The 14,769-nt window shown below is 42.5% G+C and overlaps 1 protein-coding gene across 1 annotated transcript in view; it reads right to left on the reverse strand.

The window, feature by feature from the left end:
- The window catches only part of ush2a (Usher syndrome 2A (autosomal recessive, mild)), a 1,147,097-nt gene that overhangs the window by 558,541 nt on the left and 573,787 nt on the right, over positions 1-14,769 (reverse strand).

Consider the following 14,769-nt stretch of genomic DNA (forward strand, 5'->3'; position numbering starts at 1 on the left):
TCCCTCATACATTGCCTCCACCCCCAGGACACCTCAAGGGACCCGGTCGTACTCCTTTTCCACGTCCACAAAACACATATAGACTGGTTGGCCATACTCCCAAGACAGTCTAATAGCCTTTCAACACTGAAAAACGTGAAACATCAGTGCACTTCATTCAAAGTACTTATTCACATTGGTCTAATGGAAAATTGTGGTTTCGAGTTTAAATCTGCTGGAATCACTTTACCAAATCATAAATATACATTGTGAAAAACTAAAAAAATTAGCTGTAACAAATTACATCAATTTTTTTTAAAGCTGATCCAAAGTATCATTTTTTTCAGTGAAGGGTAAAGACTTGGAACACCATTCCAGGACCAGGATGGTACCCACATTGCTCCTCCTGAATCTGAGGGTCCACTAATGGTCGAATTCTTCTCTCAGGGATGAGAATGGGCAAAGAAAAAACCTCTGAAAATCAGCGGGGGCCCAAGGGTTGCCGTAGGCCTCCAACAGGGTCCAGGGGCAGCTCCCCTGGTCCCACAGGTTTTGAGCATTTTAGAGGCATTTTGGGGCCACTAGAGAGACCTAATTTCATGAATTTCCATTTTAGATTTTTTTTTTGTATGTTGGGGTATGTGGAAACCTGACTGCAATAAGAGAATCTGTCTATGTAGATCAGAGGTCTCAAACCAGTTCCAGAAAGGGCCGAGAGGGTGCAGGCTTTCTGTGCAACCACCCACTCCAGCAGGTGATTTCACTGAATAACTGATTTCACCTGCTCAAAGTGATGTTAATCAGTGAAATCACCTTCTGGAGTGGGTGGTTGCACAGAAAACCTGCACCCTCTCGGCCCTTTCTGGAACCGGTTTGAGACTTCTGATGTAGACTTTATTTCAGTGATACCTGCCTAGTGCTATAACATATGCACGTACTATAAATGCCTTAGCATTGGACAAATATCACTGAACTTGCCAAAACTGTTCTTCAAGTGTCTTTCCTTAACCTGCAATGAGCTCTGAAATATATTGAAACTTCATGCAAGTATGTGGAAATTATTAAAATTATTAAAACCTATCAAAACCACATTTGTGGTATAAAACAGTGACTTTATTCATATAAAATGGATGCTTACCAGTCACCAGGAAAACCCTACAGGCACATACAGCATAGTAACATTAAAAAGCACACATCCTGTGCACAAGCTGTACCACAGTCTACGAAATTTACCAAAATAAAAATAAAATTGATGCAGGCCGAATTCAGCATGCAGGCAAATCATATTTTGTCATTTTTGAATGGTTTGTCTATTACAGATAAAACTTGAAGGAATTCAATTGTAAGGCCTGAAAGAAGATTCTGTTGGAAGTATTTTAGCCATCAGGTCAAGTGAGATGGGAAGTGTTAGCTTTTTAAATACTTGAAAGACACTGGACTCATCGAGAGGATTTAGTACTGCTATAATGGACTGATGCAGCAGGTGGCAGTAATGTAACAATAAGCATGCCAGCTGCCGTTATACGCTACAAAAGAAGAAGGGTTCGTTTGTTTTGTTTTTCTCCATAAGGTCACGTTTTCAGAAAAAGCGTGTTTTGTGTCAAAATAAAGCCATAAAATACACACACACACACACACATATATATATATATATATAAAAAATTTTCATGGAGCAAAGCGGCAGTCACTCAGCCAATTCCCTGACAATGAAAATCCGACGAGGGGGCTGGACCAGTGCTCACTCAAAGCCTGCCCACAGGCAAATGACGCAACCGACAGGCGTAAAAAAACTCACGCATGCGCACGAAGGTTCAAGCTTGGCTGATGCAAGCGCACATGATTCAAATCCATATAGTTTTTTAAAAAAATAAAAAGGTCCGTTACTTTTCGGACAGACCTGGTGTATATATATATATGAATTGCACTTCAGTACCTGCACAGTATAAATTGCACCACGCTTAAAAATTTCAGTGATTGTAAACACATTTTAATTGCATGAATAGAATTACTGGACACACACCTGAGCACTGGATGTTGCTGACCAGTACGAGTGCTGTGTGCTTTGGGGCTCGCTGTGACTCTTCCACACTCTGGACCGGGGAAGATTAGTCGGTTTAAGATTAATATGATGACATGTGTCTTCGTCTTGCAGTGTTCTTCCAAGGTTTTGTTGAGGAAATCCGAACATAGCATGCAGAGGGCTTTACTGGGGAGCTCAACCTTGCGGACAAATTCACAGAGTCTTGCCTTTGTCCACATCCACTTCCCGCTCCAAACATGTCCACTTAAACCTTTTTTTTTACACCACTATCAATGTCTTTAACACGGTCTTCGTCCTCTCTCTCTGTAATTTTGGCCATGTTACAGACTTAGCTCGACAGCCCAAACTTGCAGAAACTCAAAATGTCCACGTCTGGGTACTTTCAGTCAGTGGTGGGCACAGTTCCGCTAATCCGCTAAACCCTAATTATCAAAGCTAACATTTTCATTAGTGGATTAGCTTTCCAGATAACTTTGAAAACCATTAGCAGACCAATTAGCTTCCGATAAATTTAGTTCTGATAACTTTTAGACTGCTAACATATTTTTGCGGGCATCGTGAATAAAGCTTAACAGTTATAAACATTTGTAAAGTCTGAAATCAAAGATTTTAGTGCCTACTTGTTACATGTTTTGTAGCAGACAGAGCTCTAGCCTCTGCAGGCAGAAGAGAGCTGACTACCAGAGAGAAAGAAAGAGGGAGGAAAAAAAAGATACTTTATCTTCACACCATACAGACCTGCTGGCATATCACTGGAGTCATGCACAGGCAGACAGTTTTGACTTGTGGTTATAATTTTAAACAAACTAATTCTGGACAATTTATTGAAATTAACATCACGTCTGTCATTTTACAAAGTGAAAATACTGCCATTCTTCAAATCTATGGCCCCAAAGGTATTTTTCCAGCCTGGGAAACAGATGGAAGTCGCTAGGGGCTCGGTCTGGAGAATAGGGTGGGTGAGGAAGAAGTCCATAGCCACACTTGCGCACAGGGTCCATGGCAGCCCAGCTGGTGTGAACTGGTGCATTGTCCTAGTGAAGCAGAATGTCATGACTGACACTGCAGGGTATGTCTCTTCCACACAGTGTTATGACTCAACAATCAAAGTGAGCAATATGATCCTACATGAAACAAGGAGCTAAGGCATTGATGTAGATCAGGTGTGACGCATTGTAATATCCAACTGGGAAAAATGTGCGAGGCTCAAAACGTTTTGACATCCCCTTGTATACCGACCAACCAACCACTGATGTCAGGAAACTAATGTTCCCATAATGCATTGCGGCATGTATGTCTAAATGCTAAAACCTTCCAAATTAGTGCATTACTTTAAAACTAAAACATATAGCTGATATTTTCACTTTGTAAAACAGCTGATCTGAGACTAGCTGTCACTGAGACTAGTAGCTGCCAGTGTACTGAAGTCAATACTGAAAGTTATTGGTTTAGCTTTTATCTGTAACTTCCGCTATTTTTTTTTAGGGATTTATCGGTTTAGCTTTATAAAAGTTAACTTTTCAGCTAGCGGATTAACGTTATCGAAGCTAACTTTTTGGTTAGCTGTGCCCACCACTGCTTTCAGTGACTTTACATATTACAGAGATTTGATTGGTTGAAAGTTCACTATTGTAGAAAAAGTAACCAATGACGTGCGCATTTTAGCTTGCAGTTTCGGCAGCGCTATTATGGTTCCCATGCATATGAGGAAAGATTTAACTCACACGGCTGACCTGCGCTGCACCCCCCCAAAAAAAAGTTTTTCTCAACAGATTTACACTGATCTCAGAAATGGCCCAGAAACCCAGAAAAACTCTAAAATCCGTGGAAAATTCTCATCCCTGTCCTGTACTCTCCTGGCATAGGCTTTACCAGGGAGGCTGAGAAGTGTAATCCCCCCCCCCCCCCCCCCCTTTAAGACACACAATCACAGGACGGTCTGATGACACGATTACAAAATCAATCATCAATCTTTCGCCTCGGGTGCTCTGGTACCAAGTGTATTTATGAACACCCTCAAACAAGGTGTTTGTTGTGGATAATCCATGACCAGCACAGAAGCCCAACAAAAAAACACCACTCTGATTCATATCAGGGGGCAGTTCCTTCCAATCAATCCCCTCCAAGTTTCTCCATCGCTGCCCATGTGAGTACTGAAGACCCCCAGTAGATCTAAGGAACAGGAACTTTCTCCAGAGTCCCACTAAGAATCTTCAAGAAGCAAACAACAGCCAGATTCCTCTCTGTGACACAAAGTCGCATTGAGGCAGCCCTCTGATTCACCAAAGAAAACTCCAAAATACCTGCACTCAGTCGGGGACTAATGAGTCTCCTCACACTTGTCCAGCACATCTCACCCTGGACAATTCAGGAAAGAGTCCAGCTCTTCCTTGGGTGTTTCCAGAGCTTGTGCTCTACGTGGAGGTGAGCCTGTACTTCTAGTTGGTAATGCTTAACCTCCTGCGCAAGCTCAGGCTCCTTCCCTACCAGAGAGGTGATGCTCCTCATTCTAAGAGCCAAGTACCAAAACAGAGTATCAGTCCATTTGGGCATTTGCCCCTGTTCACTGCCTATAAAACAGTATACCAGACCTTTTACACTCTCCTTACAGGTGGTGAGTCTACATGGAGATGACATCATGTTGTTTTTTCAGGATGAGCCCGACAGAGCCCCACAATTGTAGACCCAGCCACCAAGCGCTCTCGGGGAGCTCCCCCCTCCCCTGGGCCTGGCTGCAGGAGGAGGCCCCAGTTTCCCTCATCCGGCCGAAGCAACTCTGTCTTTTATTGTGTCCATCATAAAGAGTGTATTGAATTGTCCTATGTCTGTCTCCTCAGCTAGGACCAATTTGCCAAGGTTGGCCCGACCAGGAGCTCATGCTCCAGTCAACAACACAGCTCCCAGGCTCACTGAAGCACACAAACCCCTCCACCATGATAAGGTGGTGATCCATATATACAAAGCACTACTACTATTTACTGTATATATGGTTTAAATGTTCTATTTTGGGGGGCAGCACGGTGGCTTAGTGGTTAGCACTGTTGCCTCACGGTGAGGAGGTCATGGGTTCAATTCCCGTGGCCTTTCTGTGTGGAGTTTGCATGTTCTCCCTGTGTGTGCGTGGGTTTCCTCCGGGTGCTCCGGTTTCCTCCCACATCCAAAGACATGTGGGTTAGGTGGACTGGAATCTCTAAATTGTCCGTAGGTGTGTGTGTTTGTTTGTCTGTTTGTGGCCCTGCGACAGACTGCCATCCTGTCCTGGGTGTACCCCGCCTCATGCTCTATGACTGCTGGGATAGTGTTATGTGTCGGACGCAGCTCGGAGAACCGACCAGCGTTTGAAGGACCCAGTATGAAATAAGCAGAGCACGGTACAAAGGCTAACTGAATTTAATACATAACAGTGATGTGATACAAAAACAACAAAAGAGTGTGCGGTCTGGCGTGGTGGTGATACGGTGCGCTCCCAGCAGCGCTAACGGTCCGGAGCCAGAAGCCGTTCGGACCCAAGGACCCCGCTGACACCCCCCAGGTGGCCGCAACAAACCGAGTCTGTGAAAGAAGGAACCATTATGTGAGTCCACACTCTACACACAGAGAGACCACTCAAAGGTGTACATAAACAGCAAACACTTCCCAACCTGCAGGCATGGAACATCCAGTTCACAAAACTCCACTGCAGTGGAAGCCGATACATGACTAACGTACAGCTCAATATAATAAGGTGTGAGGGACACCACATTTACTGACTGTATAAACGTTAGTCACAAAATCTAACGTACCTCAGGAAGTGTGCTGACGAGCGTGAGACCTCACCCCCTCCTCTTTCACAGACCGTGCATCAAACCCTGGACGTTCTCTGCATCCACTGATGATGAGATGGCTCCCGAGACGACGATCTGACCCGTCTGGTCACAAGGTCGAGTCTCCGGCAAACACACACCGTATACTCCAGTCTCAAATGCCACCACGCTCCAATCCATACAGATGCACCACAGCTGTGAGTCCCGACGAGCCGCAGGTGATCAGGGCGAGGCCCTGATAACCTCAGCAACACAGCCACTCAGTCCCAAATGCAAGCCACCTGGAAGGAAAAACAAAAGACAGAAACAAAAAGGCAGCCAGGCCCCCCAGCCATACAACAGGATAGGCTCCAGCTCCCCGCGACCCTTAATTGGACTAGGCGGTAGAATGAATGAATGTTCTATCTGGCACACTGCGTTTCTTCTCTGGAATTAAGAATTTTTGCTGTTTTTAAACATTTGATGCTCATATTCCTACATTTATGTAAAAATGAATCTGGATAATTGCTATTCAAATTAAATGTCTCTTCTGAGATTAATCAATCAGTTAATCTCTGACAAGAATAGATACAGATGAACATACAGGTACCACTCGCCCATCCAGTTGTAACACCACAATTTTTGTGCTCTATGTAAATGTACCGTATTTTCTGAACTATAATTCACACTTTTTAAAAACTTGTTTGGCTAGTCCTGAAATTTATATTTTAAGACAAAAACATTGCATTATCATATATGGCCAGAAGATAGCATCTACAAGCGTGTCAAACTGCTCCTGTGTACTGATGTACTAAATGAGGTACTGCCTAATCCACACTCCAGAGCAGAAGGTGGTGGAAAACCATCATTAAGATGGATGGCAGCCACTGTAAAACAAGAAGTAGGAGAAACAGATTTGAATGAAGAGGACAAGCTGGGTCTTCAGCAATGAGTGAAATTAATAAATCTTGCTCTCAAACTGAAATACCACAATCTTTAATAGGGAAGGAAGAACATATTTATGCTCTGAATAAAGAAAATAAATAACCTTCGTGTTACTTGCCATTTGACTTGTTTGCTCTTTGTGGGGACAGCCAGAGGACAACAATGATGACCGATGACTTTGCTAAAGTAAGGCCAATTATGTTTTAATAATGTCAATTCAATGTTAAAAATGTATTTACATTTGGTGAGGCGCTGGGATGGTGGCCAAGTGGTTAGTTACTGTTAGTGGTTTCGGTGGGGAAGGTTCCAGGTTCAAATCCCAATCTTGCTCATTTCTACATGTAATGTGGAGTTGTGTTAGGAAGGGCATTCAGCGTAAAACTTGTGCAAAATCAACATACAGACTGAGCTTAGATCTGCTGTGGTGACCCAAAGTGAAAACAAGGGAGCAGCCAAAGGGACTTACTTATTTACATTTAATGAGGTAAACAGGACCCCTAATTGGAGTAAGCAGTTGAAGGTGCGTGAGTGAGTGTGAGTCAAACACGCACACGTTTAGCTTCACTTTGACATTTTTGTGTGCTCAGCATTGACAAGAAGCGGTTTACTCTTGAGTTCTCTGTCCCCCATACAATAATATTAATTATCCTGTTAGCTTCTGCTTCCTAATGCACCGTTTAATTTATAAATACTAGTAATATACTGTTTAAATACACTAATACACTGTTTAAATTCAATTTTCTTGATGTTGCATGAAGCAGTCGCATATTTGAAAAATAAATGTGACTTACAGACACATTCAACTTAGATTAGATGAGATATAACATTATTGGTCCCTTGGGAAAACTCTTTCAGGGAAATTGAGGTTCCAGCAGCACACAGAGTATCAATAGTGAAAGTTAAAAAAAAAAACAGTTTGCATGCATATTTTTTCCTCTTCATGACACACTGTTGCACAGATGTGACTAATACTCTGCTACAATATATAGTCTGGAAAATACAGTACACACTCTACAATATATACTGTATGTGTCTGTATACATATAAGCAGCATGTGTTTTGGTATTACTGGACAATGAGATTTGTAACTTGATAACCAATTCGATTACAACTGATTAGAGAGGCTGATGTCTTGATGTGAGACAGGTAATGTATTTTAGGCTTACAAACTATTGAGGACTGATATGCACATGTTGAGAGAGATAACAAGATGTTTTGTAAATGCTTTGTGTCTTGCATATCCATTCAAACGCTTTATGTAAGTATCTGAGGAGTAAATAAAAATTGTGATGAGGTATTATATGAGAACTTCAAAAGAAACAGGACAGAGTATCAATTTGAAAAATTTCCTGCCTTTCACACACCTTACCGTGCCACCACAATGGTTTTCCTGACTTAATTTACACACTACTGGACCCCAAATCCACATAAAACTCAGGCCAAGCAGGCTCGCCATTCACCTGCTCCATGACCTGTTGTCCAGAGAGCATGTATAACCAATATAGAAGCAATATCTGAATGTACTGAATCATTGTGGTGATGTATTGACTGTGACCTACTTTTGTCTTGGTCACAATAACAGAGCGCTCATGTGTGAACCTGGTCCAGAGAATGTGCATCCATAAGAAAGCGGCACCTAAAGTGTTGATGGGTTTTTGCAACAGGAAAGTTTTGACCGTGACCTATTTTTATCTTGGTCACAAGGGTCATAGAGTGCTTATGTGCAATTCTTTCTCAAGATTTTAGGCCAGAGAGCAGGTGTACCTAAAAAGAAAGCAATACTTGAAGTGTTAATGAGCTATTATGGTGACAAGCGGCAAACCAATTTAATGTCCCCACTTCTGGGGTGCTGGATACAAGTATAATGCACATCCTGGAATAACAGCTTCCTTGACACCTTTCTTCTTCTTTGCCCCCACAATTCTGTTATGTCCTTTTCTTTTTCCTTCTTTCCCTTCTCCTTTCCACCTTACTCTCCTGTTCTGCTGTGTCAGCTGTTCTTGCAGCTTTGACTGAATACGGCGTCTGTATTTGAAAAATGCCCCAAAATATGGCCCATCATCAGAGACATCATTGAACGCGGAGTGGCATTTCCTACCAAATGTCACCGTTGCCACGCCACCTCTCATTATTGAGCTGAGAGAATCGATCACCTTTATGATGCTCAGTGACACACACGTACACGCACACTCCTACACAAATGTTTGAGTGCACTTTCAAGCCTATGTGTGGTTTTGTGTGCTCATCATAGGAATATATCATAAAAATTCATTTTTAGCAGCAGTTAATGCAACATGATTGTAAATCAATACGTAAACTATATTAATATTTTTATTATTATTAATTTATAAACTAACTATAATTTATAAAACCTTTCCAGTTTTGTAGCTTTAAAATTTTGTTGTTGAGTAGGTGTAACAACAAAAATAATGGCTGCAGCAACAATTTTATGCTAAATAGGTACATTGGGCATTACTCTGATGGTGGGTTCTTAATCAAGACGATAAGAACAATAATCTTACCCAACATGTGTTAGTCAACCAAGGAAAAGACATTTTGCAGGAGGCCTATTTCGCCAAGAAATCATACCATTTGGAGCATAATTTTGAAAGGACATGACTTTTATGCAAAGCAACCAACATAACTGAAACTTTGGGGAATGATCATGTTGTGTGGCTGGGGTGCCTGGCTGGCTTTTGTTTCTGTCTTCTGTTTTCTGTCTTCTGTTTTTCCTTCCAGGTGGCATGCATTCAGGACTGAGTGGCTGTGTGGCTGAGTTATTAGGACCTCACCCTGATTACCTGAGGCTGGTCATGTGCAGCTCGTCAGGACTCACAGCTGTGGTGCATCTATATGGATTGGGGCATGGTTGCATTTAAGTCTGGAGTACACAGTGTGTATTTGCCAGAGACTCGACCTTGTGACCAGACGGGTGAGATCGACATTTAGAGAACCATCTCTGTTGTGAAAGTGTAGGAACACGGACCCACAACAGGGGGCGCAAATGAACGGACAATGGAGGAAGTCAAATAACAACACTTTACTGTTGTGAATGAGCACAACAAACACGGCAGGTCACAATAGTATGCAATGATGTCAATGTACAGAACGTGTCATGTGGGCAGGCTCGAAGATAAGAGACGTCTGTCCAAAGCAGAACCGGAACCACACGATTTCCTCCGCCACCGAACCCCGGGAATACTGGAGCCGCCAAGTCCCGAACTCCCAGGTGGTCACTGCCTCCGCTTGTCGGATCTGGTACTGCTGGCGAGGAACAAAAACAGTTAGATGTAGGTGGGTTTACACCCAGCAACACGTATGGTGGGAAAATCCACCTCCACCTCTCATCAAAAAAAGCTGGTAAATGCAAGAGTATGGTTACTTATCAACAGGTAGGAGAAAAGTCCAACTCGGTCTCCAGCTGCAAGCACTCACTCTGCTGTCAAAAACACAAAGCAACAATATTCTGCTGTCAGAAAGATAAGTCAATCGGCTGAGCTCGTTACCTCCTAAGAATAGCGATATCTCGGCAAAGAGGTGGAGATGTCGTCCTGCTGATATACAGATGAAGATCAGATGATTGGTGACAGCTGTCATAGGTGATGAGTGACAGCTGTCACCCCGGCGGCTCCTGTGAGGCGGCAGCGCCCTCTTGTGCCTGGAGCCTGCACTCCAGGCAGGGTGCCCTCTGGTGGTGGTGGGCCAGCAGTACCTCCTCTTCAGCGGCCCACACAACACATCTCATCATCATGGACGCAGAGACCATACCAGGTTTGATGCCATGGTCTGTGAAAGAGGAGGGGGTGAGGTCTCACGCTCGTCAGCACACTTCCTGAGGTACTTTAGGTTTTGTGACTAACATGAGTACAGTCAGTAAATGTGGTGTCCCTCACACCTTATTATATTGAGCTGTTATGTTAGTCGTTTAATCAGCTTCCACTGCAGTGGAGAATTGAACTGGGTGTTCCATGCCTGCAGGGTGGGAAGCTGATTGGTGATTAAGCCAGGAAGTGTTTGCTGTTTATGTACACCTTTGAGTGGTCTCTCTGTGTGTGGAATGGTGGACTCACATGATGGTTTCTTCTTTCACAGACTCGGTTGGTCGCGGCCACCTGGGGGGTGTCGGCGGGGTCCTTGGGTCCGAACTGTTCTGGCTCCGGACCGTTTGTGCTGCTGGGAGCGCACCGTTCTTCCACCTCGCCAGACCGCGCACTTATTTGTTTAGCACTCACTGTTATGTCATTAAATTCTGTTATCCTTTGAACCGTGCTCTGTTTCCTTTATGCTGGGTCCTACTTCAAACGCTGGTCGGTTCTCCGACTGCGTCCGACACATAACAGATCATACACAGAGTGAAGTTTAAGTCCAGAAAAATTTGCTGGATCTTTGTAGGATTTGTTCCAGTTTTTATAGGCTCTGTTTTTGGGTCACCCTGTATGTGAATTTTGCGTATTTTTAATACGTTGCATCCACTATGTGTTAAGAACGCTCAAAGGCCATTGTTCATGACTATGAATGAGTGGAAGTGGTGAGACCCGTCGGTTAGAGTATATTTTAAAGTAAGTTAAAAATTGTTCAGTCTTTAACTGTTAAATTCGTTTTTGTGCATGCCATTGTGTGCTTTGGAGCAGTGAGTGAGCTTTCTTTTTCTGTTAATGTCGAAGTTTGTGATGAGTGTTTGCAATGTGCTTTTGTTCCAAAGCTGTACTACAAGCAGTCCACATTTCTGTCTCAAACCATGCATAACATTCGGTCCCTGGGTTCATCTACTCGTCTCAGCTGTGGGGAGGAGGAAAAGTGGAATAAAAATTTGGCACAAATCAGTTATTAAATTGGGTGTTAATTTTATTTCACTGTTAATTTTTTCCCCAATTCAGTCTCGTGGTCCAGTTATAAGTGTTTTGTGAACCAACCATGCGAGGGTTTCTGACTACTGCACTCTTTAAATGCCAGAAATACATTGTACTAGAGATGGGTATCATTAAGATTTTAATGGTACTATCTATTACTCTTATCAGAACTGGTTATCGGTCCAGTAATTTAACAGAATTCTTATTGGTAGAAAGAACACCCCACATGCAATAAACGTCAACAAAGGTGTAAATGAAGAAGGGCTTTTTATGCCATCAAAAAGAACATCAATGTAGACATCCCTATTCAAATCTGGCTCAAAATATTGGACTCTGTTATAGAACCCATTTCTCTTTATAGTTGCAAGGTCTGGGACCCGCTCTCCAACTAAGATTTTGCAAAACGGGGCAAACACCAAATCAATCCTCCGTCTCCAACGGAAAACACCAAGCAATGCATGCAGAGCAGAATTAGGATGTTACACACTAAATATTAAAGTTCGAAAGAGAGCAATTAAATTTTATGACCACCTTAAAAATATTGACCCCAATACGCTCCATAACAAAGCCCTGATCCACAGAGAGACTGTAGAGAGATGCCGCCTCAGCCAGCAGCCTCTGGGACTCTACATAAACACAAGCAGAGCCACCAAACACAAACCCTATTAGAGTAAACCAAATTATAAAAAAATAAAAAGAAAACTATGTGACGCTTTGGAAAAATATCAACCAAAAACCAGAGTAAATTGGAATGCTATCTGACCCTAAACAGACAGTACTTCGTGGCAGAATACCTGAGTACTGTGACCAGCCCAAAGCTCAGGAAATCCTTGACCATGTACAGACTCAGTGAGCACAGCCTTGCCGTGGAGAAAGGCCACCACAGACAGACCTGGCTCCCCAGAGAAGACAGACTGTGCACCCACTGCTCACAACAGGAGGTGGAGACCGAGCTGTACTTCCTAACCACCTGCCCGCTGTACCAAGACATCAGAGACACAAACTTCCCACAGATCACAAACACCGAAAAAGACTCTGAGACCTTACCAACATCGAAAAACTTCTGTATCTGTTTGTTGTTTGAACTACAACAATGTGCAAATACAGCAGCGTTTGTGAGCTGCTGCGACAAGAAAAAAAGGAGCAATGGACATAAACCACCATAAACCCAAAACAGGAGATTAAACTGTTATGCACTTTATCTATGTATGATATAACACATTTCATAGGATAGTATATTTTTACACAGAAAGCACAATTTTTACTATTATTTCAATCCCATATCGCCTCACATTTATTTACTGTAGAATATAGTTAACTGTATGTCCATCTTTTTAATTTTTATTTTTTGCTATATGTAAAACTTGCTTTGACAATGTAAATGTATGTTTCCCACATCAATAAATCTCCATTGAAATTGAGAGAGAGAGAGAGAGAGAGAGAGAGAGAGAGAGAGAGAGAGAGAGAGAGAGAGAGAGAGAGAGCGCACTCTTCTGTCAGCAAAAAATGAACCAATTTATTTTCTAGTACCAAAAGCAGTACAGTAAAACCCTGGTCCCACTTAATAATGAATGATGAACAATGAGCCACGTAGCATTTTTTTTTTTTTTTTTTTTGGTACGAGTTGAGTTATTCAACAATTGTGGGAGAATAGTGGCTCTTTGAGGCTCTTCAAGGCAGAATATTTGGCTAATGAGGCTCATCTCTGAGTGTGGTCCTAATTTCAAGAAGTTCAAAATTTAGAAAAAACAGCGTGGGGCAGTTTGTGTACGGGGTACTACAAGGACCAACAAGGATGTTAGAGGCATGTTAGTGATGAGTACAAGGCTGTTAGAAGCCCATTATCCGAGCACCTGGCGGCTACAAGGAGAGGACAGGCTATTTTAGCTCCACACTCTTGCACACTTCGTCATGACAATCCAACCCGCTTTGTTCCACTGAATGCCCTGCTTTGTGCACTGGATGCTGCGTATATAAAATAATTATTTCGTAGTGGATTAATCATTTTTTCTTCTCAGAAAACACATGTTGAAAACACCTCTAATCACTTTGGGAATAACAGAGGACCGTTTCAGCTGAGCCTTTTTTTCTCTCTCTTTCCCGCGCTTCATGAAGTGGAGAACATATTTGGAACAGACTCTAAAAGGTAAGTGTTTGTAATGTTTATATTGTAATGGATTGGTAAAACAGTGACCAGCTGTAAAAGTATGTTTATGACAGATTTAACATCTCGTTATAATCGATCAGATGAGCTGTGCTGTGATGCGGTGCTCTGACATAATCACTTGCACTCGCAGAGTTTTTTAATCATTTGCACAATGTTCATATGCGTGGCTCGTTATTCGAATAATCACTGAAATTTCTGACAAATCCATAAGTGGCTCATTATTCATGGCTTTTTTATTAAGTGAGACCATGGCTTTACTGTTGAAACTTATCGGTACTCTGATCTCACATAAATTAGCCCTGGGGTACGTTTGATAGCGGGTTTCAGAAATCATCTCTACACTGCACTAGACTTTAGGACCAGGTTTTTTTTTTTTTTTTTTTTTTGCTGTTTTACAGTGCAAAATAATATGAACACTCAACCTGCTCTCACGGCAAGTCGTGCTTCAGCAGCACGAAATATACATTAATCTATGGGTTTGTGATATTGTGACGAAAAGTGCCTCATTTTCGTCACAGCAGCACAAATTCATTTTCATTCATTCCGTGATGGCTGCACGAAATTAAAAGTGAAGCGGGGGGGGGGGGGGTATGGTTAGGGTGGGGGGAAAGAGTAAGATTAGGTTATGGTTAAGGTTAGGGTTGGGGTGGGAGTAGGGTTAGGAATAGTGAGTTAAAAAAAAGCTCTGTCATGAAAATTTGACTCATTTCGTCACGGGTGCACAAAAAAAAAGTGTGAGACTGGGCTGGAACACTACACCTGTGTCTGACCACACCTCATTTTTAAACCAACACACCCACAAACATAACTCAACTTGTGATTAAAAGGATGTGGGTGCTGGTGATGCAAACCCTTTTGAGTTGCACTGGATGAAAGACAGGGCCCACTGTGTCCACCAGATGCACATATTTTGATGGACAAAAAGCTGATGACATGCATTGTGAGGCTGAAAAGTGAATATTAAATTCTATAAATTTCTAGAAAATCTCATTTAAAACATAGCTG

This window comes from Thalassophryne amazonica, chromosome 2 (assembly GCF_902500255.1).
Source record: "Thalassophryne amazonica chromosome 2, fThaAma1.1, whole genome shotgun sequence".
NCBI classification, from domain to species: domain Eukaryota; kingdom Metazoa; phylum Chordata; class Actinopteri; order Batrachoidiformes; family Batrachoididae; genus Thalassophryne; species Thalassophryne amazonica.